The sequence below is a fragment of the Lissotriton helveticus genome, chromosome 1_1 (assembly GCF_964261635.1).
Source record: "Lissotriton helveticus chromosome 1_1, aLisHel1.1, whole genome shotgun sequence".
Classification (NCBI taxonomy): Eukaryota; Metazoa; Chordata; class Amphibia; order Caudata; family Salamandridae; genus Lissotriton; species Lissotriton helveticus.
The window spans coordinates 1,496,444,680-1,496,457,732 of record NC_136057.1 but is presented as its reverse complement, the minus strand read 5'-3'; the positions used below and the strand labels follow the sequence as shown (position 1 = coordinate 1,496,457,732).

General features: G+C 47.0%; 1 protein-coding gene across 3 annotated transcripts in view; it reads left to right on the top strand.

Moving 5' to 3' along the window:
* STX18 (syntaxin 18) overlaps positions 1 to 13,053 on the top strand; it is an 897,615-nt gene that overhangs the window by 831,282 nt on the left and 53,280 nt on the right. The gene's annotated exons all lie outside the window — the stretch shown is intronic.

The window sequence follows — 13,053 nt, the reverse complement described above, 5'->3', positions numbered from 1 at the left end:
TCAAGATGCTGACACTGGCTCAGGTCTTAGCTGCCCTGGACCCAAGAGACTGGATGGTAGCGTTGGACTTGCAGGATGCCTATTTCCACATCCCCGTCCTGCCGGCCCACCGGCGCTACCTGCGGTTCACGGTTGGCCACGAGCACTTTCAATTTACCGTGCTCCCCTTCTGCCTTACCAGCGCCCCACGGGTGTTCACAAAGGTGATGGCGGTGGTCGCAGCTCATCTGCGCAGGTTAGGGGTTTCAGTCTTCCCCTACCTCGACGACTGGTTGTTGAAGGCGGGCTCGCCCCAGACAGTCGCCAGCCACCTCCAGACTACGGCAGATCTCCTGCACCAGCTGGGGTTCTCCATCAATGTGCCAAAGTCACACCTGTGCCCCTCTCAGAAGCTCCTCTTCATCGGAGCGGTTCTGGACTCGGCGCAGTTTCGGGTTTATCCACCCGAACAGCGGGTCCGGGATATTCAGGCTCTGATTCCCATCTTTCAGCCTTTATCCCGGGTCTCGGTCAGGTTGACGCTGCGGCTTCTGGGGCTGATGGCCTCCTGCATCCTTCTGGTGCATCACGCCAGGTGGCGGATGCGGGCTCTGCAGTGGGACCTGAAGTTTCAGTGGACCCAGCATCAGGGCAACCTATCCGACCACATCCTGATCTCGGGGGGGCACTGCGAGACAGCTGCAGTGGTGGCTCACGGACCGCGATTGGGTCAGCGGCAGATCCCTCTCCCTTCCCCAACCGGAGCACGTAGTTGTGACGGAGGCGTCCCTCCAGGGCTGGGGAGGCCACATGGGAGAGGCGGAGATCAGAGGCCTCTGGTCTCCGGCGGAGGCCCGGCTCCACATCAACCTGTTGGAGCTGCGGGCGATTCGTCTAGCACTGAAGGCATTCCTCCCCTCTGTCCGGGGGAGTGTAGTGCAGGTGTTCACGGACAACACCACCGCCATGTGGTACTGCAACAAACAGGGCAGGGTGGGGTCGTGGACCCTTTGCCAGGAGGCTCTGCGCCTTTGGCAATGGCTTTTAGCGCCGGGAAACCTCCGGGTAGCTGTGCGCTCAATAAATGCAATTATAATAATAATAATAATAATAATAACGCCAGGGCGTGACCCTGGTGGCTCAACACCTGGCAGGTTCTCTGAATGCCAGGGCGGACGAGCTCAGCCGTCGGTGCATGATGGATCACGAATGGCGTCTGAACTCTGACGTGGCGCAAGGCCTCTTTCAGCAATGGGGAGAGCCTTGGTTAGATCTATTCGCCACCGAAGAGAACGCGCAATGTCATCTGTTCTGCGCATTGGCATTTCCAAGGCGGCACTCGCTCGGAGACGCTTTTCGTCGCGAGTGGAGTTGCGGTCTGTTGCATGCCTTTCCGCCTGTACCACTTCTGCCCAGAGTGCTGAAGAAGATCAAGCGCGACCGGGCCCAAGTCATCCTTGTGGCTCCGGACAGGGCGAGAAGGTACTGGTATCCAGTGCTACTCAGTATGTCAGTCGATCCCCCGGTTCATCTGCCTCTTCAGGAGGACCTTCTGTCGCAGCAGCAGGGGACGGTCCTCCACCCGAACCTGTCCAGTCTCCACCTCCATGCTTGAAGATTGAGCGGCGACAGTTGAGGCCATTTGACTTGCCTCCTGAAGTCTGTAACGTCATTCTGGCAGCCAGGCGTCCCTCCACAAAGTCGGTATCCGCCTGCAGGTGGAACAGATTTGTGGCATGGTGCACAGCAAAGGCTGTGGATCCTCTTGCTGCCCCTCTTTCTGAGGTTCTTCTCTTCCTTCTTTCTCTTGCCCAGCAGGGCTCTGCTCTGGGCACTATCAAGGGCTACCTTTCTGCCCTTTCAGCCTTTCTCAGGCTGCCTGATCAACCTTCTTTGTTCAAGTCCCCTATTGTAAATAGATTTCTTAAGGGCATCACACACACGTTTCCTCCTGTTCCGTTTGTGATGCCTCAGTGGGACTTGAACCTGGTTCTTACGTTTCTGATGTGCGCTCCCTTTGAGCCACTTCACAACTGTCCTCTTCGCCTTCTGACTTTGAAGACTGCTTTCCTGGTTGCCATCACCTCTGCCAGGAGAGTGAGTGAGCTCCAGCCCCTTTCTTGTACTCCACCTTTCCTTTCTGTCCATCCGGACAAAGTGGTGCTGCGTACCAAACCTTCTTTCCTGCCCAAGGTTGTCACGGCCTTCCACATCGGGCAGTCTATCACTTTGCCAACCTTCTTCCCGCCACCGCATCCCTCTAAAGAGGAAGAGCGGCTCCACCGTCTGGACCCAAAACGTGCGCTCTCATTTTATTTGGATCGCACACGCCAGTTCCGGGTGGATGACCAACTCTTTGTTGGTTACGTGGGCGCTAAGAAGGGAAAAGCGGTGCACAAGAGGACCATCTCCCGGTGGATCATCTGGTGTATCCAGACATGCTACTCCTTGGCTAGAAAGGAGCCCCCTGCTGGATTGCGGGCTCATTCTACCCGAGCCACGGCGACTACCACTGCCCTGGGCAGGGGAGTGCCCTTACAAGACATCTGTCAGGCAGCTACGTGGGCATCGCTGCTCACGTTTGCGAGACTCTACTGCCTGGACAGCCAAGTCCGGAGGGATGGCTTCTTTGGCCGTTCCGTCCTCCAGGACTTTCTGGTGTGATTATTGGTTCGCAGACCCACCACCGGGGTTGGTATTGCTGGGGTATCTATTCTAAGGTAAGGAATCTAATACTAACGTGTCTCTTTCAGATGCACAAGTTACTACTTGTGTAACGATATATCTGTAAGAGACATTAGTTAGTATTAGATTCCTTACCGACCCACCCATCCTCCCCGTTCTGCGAACCAATATCTATGGTTAGGGTTATCCCCTTTCAGGGCCCTAGTTTCAATGGCACCAGTGTTGGTTTTTAACATGGCTCTGCGTTTCTGGCGCGGAAAAGCTGTGTCTAAGAACTGACGTCAGCACGCGGAGGCGGCGTCTAAGTACTCCGACGACGTCATCACGGCGCCCACGACGCCTACGACGGACGCGGAGCCGCAGACGACGCCTACCGACACGCAAGGGTACTGCTACGCAAAAGTTTCCGGATCCAGTCTGACGCCTGGGGATATTTTAAGGCAAGGAATCTAATACTAACTAATGTCTCTTACAGATATATCGTTACACAAGTAGTAACTTGTGCATTAGTCTGTCTGTGTAGCTAACTAAGCTTGCACAGTTGGCAAAAGGAGTTAACCAAAACTCCCATTCTATTCAGCAATAGCTCTATGCACTGAGTGCAGTCCTCTGGGTTGTCCATAATGTATTTGGAAGTCTTCTAAATGTTTATGCTTTGACAATTCCCAACAATAAAATGTCAATGGCCACCAAAAAAGAATAAGATACTAGTTTACTTTTTGATTGGATAGGAGGACAATCCATACTACTACTGTTGCAGGGACTATTCTGCACAAACAGAACTATGGACACAAAATAATGTATTGTTTATCAATTATAATAGGCGCAGTTAGACTTTCCACATACCTCAGTCATAACAGAATTTAAACCCCCAATCTCCTTACTGACTAGCTAGTGTGTCAGAGTCATTTAGCTCCTGAATTCATTGATGATTGATCCCCAATGATTATACAACCCAGCACATAAGAGTACGGAGTCAGTCCCGACCTATAAGAGCCACGGCCTCTTGCTTGCAAATTGCAAACCCTTTCTCTCACTCACTCATGACCAAAAACCACAGAGTCTATGTATGTTTTAAAGCTTTATTAAAAGTAAAAACATTTATTAAAATCAAGTTCATCATACAACATAAACGGTGGATTGGTAGATGAAAAGTGCTTAGTGATTTCACACATTAATTGTGGGCGAGCCCTCACCAGGTTGGAACTTCAAGACTTCTTTGTGGTGCTGAATCGTTGCTGACTCCATCCAAGTGATGAGGATCTGATCTTGCTCTTGTTCTTAGAAGGGAAGCTTCTGTCTGTTATGAGAAAAATGGTGTGTGTTAAAAAGCAAGCATTCATCAGTTGTGCCAAAAAGTGTAGCAAGACATGTTACGGCTAAGCATAACTAAAAGACACCCTTCCCTGAAAAAAGGGCAATTTGTAGTTTAGACTAGAGAGTCACAAATTATTACATTTGTTTGTGTAGTCGTATTAAACATTTTTCATTCCTAGACAAATACTAGGGAGTTGTGTATATGGCATCTAAGAATCTGAAATGTATTTTCTAGGCGGAACATCGGCACAGCCATCCACCGGTGCCGGGGCCAGCGCGGAGGTGGGCACTCCTGGGGCGGAGGCGGTGGAATAGCCATCTGGAACTGCTGTGGGGGTTGCCACGGTAGTGGCGGGCAGTGGTAAGCTATTATATTCCTTACTTATTGAGATTGCAGACTGCAGAGTGTGCTCTCTGCACAGGTGTATATGTTGTACAGTACAAGTATACTTTACTGTTAAGAAGACTTACAAATTTAGAACTAAGTTTTTATCAACCAGGTAGTAGCCTCCTCTAAATTGACTTCAACTCAGATGTGAAAGTTTTATGGAGAAGCCAAGTCAGATCAGAGATGAACTTGATGGATGGGATGAACGAAAAAGGAAAGAAGGGTGTAAGTAAGTGTGGAAGGACGAGCGAGTTACAAGTAATGTTGACTGGCAAAGAATGATACGTGTTTTTGAATGCTGCCCGAGGTGGCTGGGAATATGATGCATGGCCGGTTGAAGGATGAAGCAAGGATGGGTGGAAGGAGAAAGGGAAGAGGACTGCCTGGGTGGGTGAAACAGAAACTGTATGTGTGCGCAATATATGCTTTGGTTCAAATTCAAATGCAAGTCAAGCACGGATGCATGGCTTGCGGTTTCCAAAATAAAATGAAAATGTTGTTTTTCCATGAGAAAAACGAAGGTTTGTCCACTTGAGACATTAAGAAGAACGATTGACATTTTCTTTGAATGGATGGCTGCCTGGATCATGGTACTATCTGACTCATAGATAGCATATGTGGATGTAGGCAGAGTAGACGGTCACTGGATGAAGTAAGTGTTACTTTGAAGAACTTGTAACACCGCACCCGCGCGTCCGTTCCATTTTAGCAAAGGCAAGGAAAAGAAGTTCTAATTTTTCCGAATCCTACCATGAATAGTAGCAGTAGTTGCAAGCACAGCATATATCCGGCGATTACGGGGGCCACTCACTACCTCTGTTAATAATTTTAGTACTACTCTGTCATTCATGTGTGGCCTATCAGTGTTCACTCAATAAAAAACAAAGCACCTAAAGGTCTCCCATATGTAAGCAAATATCCTGTGAAGGGATAGATAATCATATTATTTATCTTCGTCATTTTCCTTTTCTAGTAGTCATTGGCACTGTAGGGTGATAGTTAAATTCATTAAGCAGTAGTCCTTGTAACAGAGTATTCTCAGTGCCACCCGTAGTAGAAAAGTAAGAGCTTCACCACCTGCATGTACTGGACTGGTACAGTAACGCAAGTCTGTGTCATCATGGCTTGCGTCTGTTTTTCTCGGGTACAAGTTGACTGCGCTGGCATTATGCAGGCTTCCAGAAGTTTACGTACCAATTTCGCTAAACAAGAGAGAAGAAGAAGAATAAGACTGGTGTACTGTCATAGTCTAATGTAGTGAGTCCATATAGTGCTCGTAGAATTGATTCCTGAAACTCCCACTAATGTTAGAGCAGAGGCTGACTAAGTGGGAGGTTAGATAGATACAGGCCACAAATGCTATGTACTGTGCTTGCAAGTTGCTAGTTCTACTGTGACACAACTTTCTGCTGACTTATTTTGTGTTAAACTTCAAGAGCATTGGTTACAGTATGTTTTTCTTTCTTCATATAGATGCTCCTTCCAAACTGACTCGGAAGGAACTGGCTAGACGGGCTCGGCAAAGGAAACTGGAGGCGATTGTCGCCGAATATCGGCGGCTGGTGGCCCAGGAGGAGGAGGACACGCAGTCGCAGTCCACAACAACATCCACCACAACAGCTGCATCCTCCTCCGCGCTCCCTGGGTCACCCAGTCAGCGCAAGCCTCCAGTGGTACGGAGCCGTGGTACCGCAGCCACCCGCCACCGCCAAGCAGCCAAAAAAATCCGCTGCCCCCCACAGCAGGTGCAAGGCCCGCATCCACCGCCTAACCCTCAGGGTGTCCAACCTTGAGCAGGAGATGGAGAGAATGAAGAGCCTGCTCAAGAACCTCTGCAGGGAGCAACGGGCCAACCTGGCCAAAGGACACCGCCGGCGGCAGTAGAGGAGGAGAGACTGTCCCTTGCCCCTCTTTTAAAGACTTTTGGGGGGTGGGAATTGGGAGTTGGATTTTTTCTTGGACTATGGGGACTTTTTCACGGACATTCTTTGGGGTTAGGGAGGGGGGTGGGTCGGGTCTTGCGGGATAGTTTATTTTTGTTATGGATTTAAATAATTATTTACTTGCAACTTAAACATTGCATACGCGTTTTTACTGTTTTGCGGCGGAGGAGGGGAGGGGGTTACCTGTTCATTTGTTTTCCTGAAACTTAACTGGCTGCTTGATTCAAATAGTCTAATTAATCGGCCAAATGTTTACAAAAGTAAGTGCCACTCACAGAGTTAGTGAATTCAATTGTCCTACTACTTTAGTAGTACTACCGTCAGTCTCTCCTCTCTCCTACTACTCCACTATTCTTCCTCCCCCCCAAATGCTTATCTTACCTGTGATTCGTGTTTGAGAATAGGGCTAGGCACAGGGCCGGCTGCATGGCAACTGGCGATGAAGGTTAGCAATCCTCGGCGGATGAAATGGTATCGTTGTGGTGGTAGTAGTGGTGGTACACAGTGGCAGTACTTAGCAGCATATGAAAAAAAAGAAAATTAAACCTTGAGTGGCCTGAGCGGATCATTACAACAGTACGATAGATAGCATAGTACACAAGAACAGTGCCATAATTTAGCTTAACAAATGCTAGTTTCCTAAGTATACTAGTTGCGTGGAGTTTGGCTTTGGCTACTACAAGAAATAGTACTGAAGGTGAAGGACACAGCAGCGTATTCATTTGCCATGTGTAGGAGTAGGATGTTCTTGATGATCAATACAGTTGATGGCGGCCATGAAAATCAGATTTGATTTTCAAATAGTCCTGGGTCTGTGTAAAGCTGAGTAAGAATATCTCCTAGGATTCCTTCAACCAGGTTTTCTGTTGCTTTGACCTTATCCTCCCCAGAAAGTGTGTGGAATTATTGTTGTAATTTACTCACACCTCAATGAAAACCACACAGCCCGGGGGAAGAAGGTTAGGGTTTGAAACTTGGATGGGAATGGGGTTTGTGGGTAAAGTTTTGTGGAGAGAGGAAAAAAAACACAGCATGGACAAACAACAAATGAAGATAAACAAATCTTTGGATACAAAGCTATTCATAAATATTTTAAGGGACATAAAGGAAGTGCATGCACTACTGCATGCATGAAGTTGTTTGCTAAATGGATAGGTTACTGTAAAGTAAGTAGTACTTTCTACAATGTACTATGAAGAAACAACAATGTGACAGTACAGGGCTGCAGTAATTACGCAATTTCACTTGCCTATCTGCCCTCAGAGAGAAGAACCACTTAGTACATTAAATTAGTTTAAAAAATAGCAAAGAAAAAAGTATACAATGGCTGGAGGGATGAATTGAAGCAGAGAGCAAACAAATGCACAGTGTCACACTCACAGAAGTTCACAGCAATAACATTACTTAAAAGATAAGTCGAAATTAAGATGGACACTGTAACTGTATGTTGTTGTAGTTGTCCTGTTGAATTTGGGAAGTTGCATGCATCCAGCCATTCCTCTTTCGCGGTACTCCTCCATTCCATCTGACGCTCCGCCGATCAATGTTGGGGACCAGAAGACACCTTGTCCACTGCCTGCCTGGCGGATGCTGAATTGCGGGTCGCTAAGCCTGAGGTCATCCTTTTTGTCATTGCACAGGGTAAAATCCAGCCTGTAATTGTTGATGGAAAAACAGGAAGTGATATTAAAACACCACAGAGAAAAAAATATAAGGTACGCTGTGTAGTGCAAAAATAACACTTTCAGTTTCAGAGTCGACAGTATTACAAAACATACAAGCATCATTTCGAAAGTGCGTACTCTGAGTCTCCTTTTCAAGGATAAATAAGTGTGGGCGAAATTTGCGGATCTTTCCCCTCAAGCTATGTGTAAAGTGTAAACAGCGATTTTAGAACCCTAACCCTAACCCTAACTCTAACCCTAGGCCCTAACCCCCCTTTTTCACCATGGATTTTGTCCAAACCACTTGCGCCTGATATTAGACCTTACCAGCAATGCCCCCAGACCCACCAACCCACCCGCAAAAAAGTAGAACCCCCCAAACAGGCAAAAAGCAAAAATGCTAAATCTCACACTTAGAATATTTTCGGCCTTCCTTCGATTCAGTCCAAACGCGCTCTGCAGCTAGGCCATAACTCCCCTTTTCCACCATGGATTTCCTTTAAAACAAATGCAATCAAAATTAGACTGTGCCAGCAGTGCTCCCAGACCCCAGAACACACCACCAAAAACCTAGAGCCCCCCAAAAACAAGGAAGTGAGCAAAAACTGAAAAACTTTTTCACCATGGATTTCGTCCAAACCACTTGCGCCCGATATTAGACCTTCCCAGCAATGCCCCAAGACCCGCCAACCCACCCTCGAAAAAGCGGAACCCCCCAAACAGGTAAAAAGAAAAAATGCAAAAACTCATACTTAGAAAAATGTAGGCCTAGTTCCCAGATCACTCCATGCGCGCTCTGCAGCTAGGCCCTAACTCCCCTTTCCAACCATGGATTTTCTTCAAACCACTTGCAACCAAAATTAGGCATGCCCAGCATTGCTATAAGACCCCCCCAAACCCCCCCCAAACAGCCCCCCGAAAACACGAAAGTGAGCAAAAAGTCTGAAATGTGAAAAACTTTTTCACCATGTATTTTGCCCAAACCACTTGATTCCGATATTAGATCTTCCCCGCATTGCCCCCAGACCCCTGAACCCACCCGCAAAAAAGCCGAACACCCCCAAACAGGCAAAAAGCAAAAATGCAAAAACTCATACTTAGAAAAATGTAGGCCTAGTTCCCAGATCACTCCATGCGCGCTCTGCAGCTAGGCCCTAACTCCCCTTTCCAACAATGTATTTTCTTCAAATCACTTGCAATCAAACTTAGACTATCCCAGCAGTGCTCCAAGACCCCCAGACCCCCCACAAATCTAGAATCCCCCCGAACAGCCCCCCAAAAACATGCAATACTGGTATATTCAAAACATGGCAAATTGCGCTGTTCACAAACAATTGCTGTTTTCAGCACTTACACTACTTCGATCCTCTTGAAACTTACCTGGACACTTGTTCCAGCGATTCCCAAGAATCTCAGCAAGGCAGAACAAAATCGAACTACTGCGCTCTTTGAAGAAGAAGAAGGTCTAAGACTAGTTTTCACTTAGTGTTCACCCAAACACACGCGCACGCAAAACACCAAAAAAGGGCAAAATTCTGCCAATTCTGGACCAAAGAACACCAAACCCCTCTAAAACCTTGCCAACATCATTATGAACGAGCCTGCATCAGGCCCTGAGCCCTAGACTCAGCGGGAACCCTACGAACTTAAACCCAAAATCCCTAGTAAATCGCACTGAACCCTAAACCCTAGATATGCTTTGTCTGTGTCAAAGAGCCTATATATGCTACATCAGGAGGATGCTTCACTCAGTGGTGCCTGCCTTCACCGTCTGCGTGGCCCTGCCGCAAGCATGGTCCAAAAATCCGTTCCGCTTAAGAATTTGCGATTTTTCGGTAATTTCGGGAGATTTGCGAAAAACCGAAAAACAGCAAATTTCGCAAACATAACGGATGTTTGGCCCAAGCTTGAGGCAGTGCCATGCAGATGGTCAAGGCAGGCACCACTGAGTGAAGCAACCTGATGTAGCATACCTAGGCTCTTTGTCAGACAGACAAAGCATATCTAATTGTATGCAGCAAGCCACATAGCCCCAATTTTACATGAACTGCTGTCTGTAGTGGACTCTGCCTGGCATAACAACAACAGTACACTGCCTCGCCCTCGACCACTACATACCACGAATAGACAGACATGTAGTTCTGCTGTAGTAGTTGTTGTAGACTGGTTTACCTGTTTGCCACTCACGAATTGGCCACAGTTCTTCCGTAAACCAACGCTGATGATCCATCCATCCCAGTGAGTGACGGTAAAGAAAAAAGATATATTATTTAATCAATCATCATGGTATATTGGCAAGTGAGTCCACTCCAAGGACATTTTGCATATTGTAAAATGCAACATAGTGGCCCCTGAATTTGAAGTACAATTTGAATTAAACAAGGTAAAAAAAAACAGAGTAGTTGACATGAGTTAGAATTACTGTGTAAAAGATTAAATAATAACTATGACAAGACATATGATTCATCATTTCATGCACAAAAAACAAACAGCAATTGGTTTCATCAGAGCCAGACAGCCATTGCTGTCCACTGCATGCCATCTTCTCAATTATTCATTACCTGTTCTACTTTTTGTCCGCATCTTCTTCGGAAAGTGAGGGCCCACAGGGCAGCCTCTCCTGTCAATATCAGAAGTAACTCTGTCAGCAATCAGCAAGCATGTAGTCAGTCAGTAATTTCAGTCCCACTTGAGGGGACTCGTCGTAATCCATCCATCTGCCTTGAGGGAAATGGATAGGGTGAGCCTGGAGTATAGAGGAGCATGATTGAGTTGTGAACTTGTGAACCTCAGGAATGCAGACTGCGGCACCTTCAAATCAATAAGGAATATAAGATGAAGACAGTGCTGCTGATGGACTTGTTGTGATTAGGTGATTAGAGTTTTGTTGTGGTAAAAGTTGCAAAACAAAGAGACGCACAGGAATAAAAGTGAATAAGGACAGAAAAAAGGAAGTCATTTTTAGGCCTCAGTGTCAGGGAAGTAGAGCTCGTCCTCAAACTCTATGAATTGAGACGGGGGTAGGTCAGCTAACAGAGAAGAACTTCCGTCACCTAAGTCGGTGTCCTCTTCTTCCTGCGTGCATTCACGTATTTTGTAATCTGGTGGTATGAAGTGCTGATTCATCTTGATCAGTGTTAACCTCTCCACATTTTTGGGCGAGAGGCGGGTCCTTTTTGAAGTTACAATGGCACCAGCAGCACTGAAAACACGTTCAGAAGACACGCTTGCGAGTGGGCAAGACAAAAAATGTATAGCCAGGTTGGTGATCAGTGGCCATAGAGGCATTTTCCTGTACCAATACAGCAATGGGTTCTTATTAACAAAGACCTCTGTTGGGTCATCCAGATAGGCCTGCACCATCGACTCAAGGTTCTCCACGGTTGCTCCACTTTGCGTACCATCTGTGGCCTTTGCAGCACTGTAACGAGCAAACCTTTGATGAGTTAGCCAATCCTCTTCCGACCATTTTATGGCTCGGCCTGGTGCAGCTGAGGGCAATGATACGGTTGCTCCTGGTGTCGTTAACGGCTGTGAGGGAAAGTGACTCCCTTCGGCCACATATTCAGAAGTGGAACTTGACGCCGGATGGCCTGCTGATTCAGTTTTACTTCTGCCGCCTCCTTGAATTTTCTGCCGCTCTTTTTTGAACCGACTGGCTGACACACCTAGCCAATGTTTGTACTTTGAAACATCTGCTTCATCAAAAGGAATGAATGCTTTGCTGGCCACTGCCTTTTTATACCGTGGATCCAGAATAGTGGCACAAATGTAATGTAGTTCTGTATGTATGTTTTTAAGCCTTTGATTGTCAACTAGGCGGCTTAATAACCTCTCCGCCAAATGATATGCTTCTTGCTTTTCAGCATCATCTCGGAACGTTGAAGACACCTCCTTCAGTTGGTGCTCTAGCATGCGCAACAATGGGATAGCTTTGCCCAAAGAACAGTCCTCCCTGCTGACTTCACGCGTGAAGACCTCAAAAGGACTAAGCATGTCTGTCAGGCTTGCAACTAGGTTCCATTCCTCCAACTCTAGCCTCATGTCTTTCATAGTAGAACCCAGTTTATAGACATACTCATTTATTACCCCCCACTGCTCAGACAGACGCTCAAGCATGTAAAAGGTTGAGTTCCAACGTGTTGCCACCTCCTGGATTAGTCCTTTGACTGGCAGTTTACGTTCATGTTGAATTCTCCTCAGCTCCTTCTGGGCATTAAAAGAATGGCTGAAATGTGTGCAGATTCTTCGGCAGGTGGTCAGTAACTTGCTGACTGTGTTTTCATTTTTCAAGAAATCTTGCACCACGATGTTAATACTGTGCGCAAAACACGGCACTCTGAAATAGCCACCTTAATGCATGGCCTTAACTATGTTACTGCCATTATGAATGAATGAAAATGAATGAATGAATGAATGAATGAAAATAGGACTTATAAAGCGCACGTACACCTACGGTTTCTTGGCGCTGAAGTGGGAAGGCTGGCCAGTGCAGATGGGATGGGCTAATTATAGGCTGATGAAAAGAGCCAAGTTTTTAAAGATTTTCTGAACTGAGCATAGGATGGGAGGAGGCGGAGTGCAGGGGGAAGGGAGTTCCAAAAGAGAGGGGCTTGAGTGGAAAACCACAAACCGCCGTGTTTTTTATGCTTGAAAAGACCGGGAGTGAGAAGATTGTGACTAGAAGAGCGAAGGTCGCGCTGAGGAACATAACGGTGTAAAAGGAAGAAATAAAGGATGGTCCCTGGGAGGAAAGAGCTTTGTGGATCATTATCCGTGGAAACATAACCAACTATGTGAATTCTTGACTGCAGCCATTCAGAGACCTTCATATCAAACTCCTCCAAAAGGTTAGGTGCAGTATGAGTTTTCTGCATGGCAAACATGGCTAATGTTGCATGTTTCCGAGTAGCTTGAAAAAGTGTGTCCGGGTCAACACCTACATTTGTCTTGTCTCTAACCCCTGCAAAAGAGACCCAGTGTGCAGTGATGCACATGTAATCAAGGGCTTGGCAACTGGTCCACATGTCTGTTGTCAGGTGGATAGTGTGAACAACACTCTTCTGCAAAGCTGCCC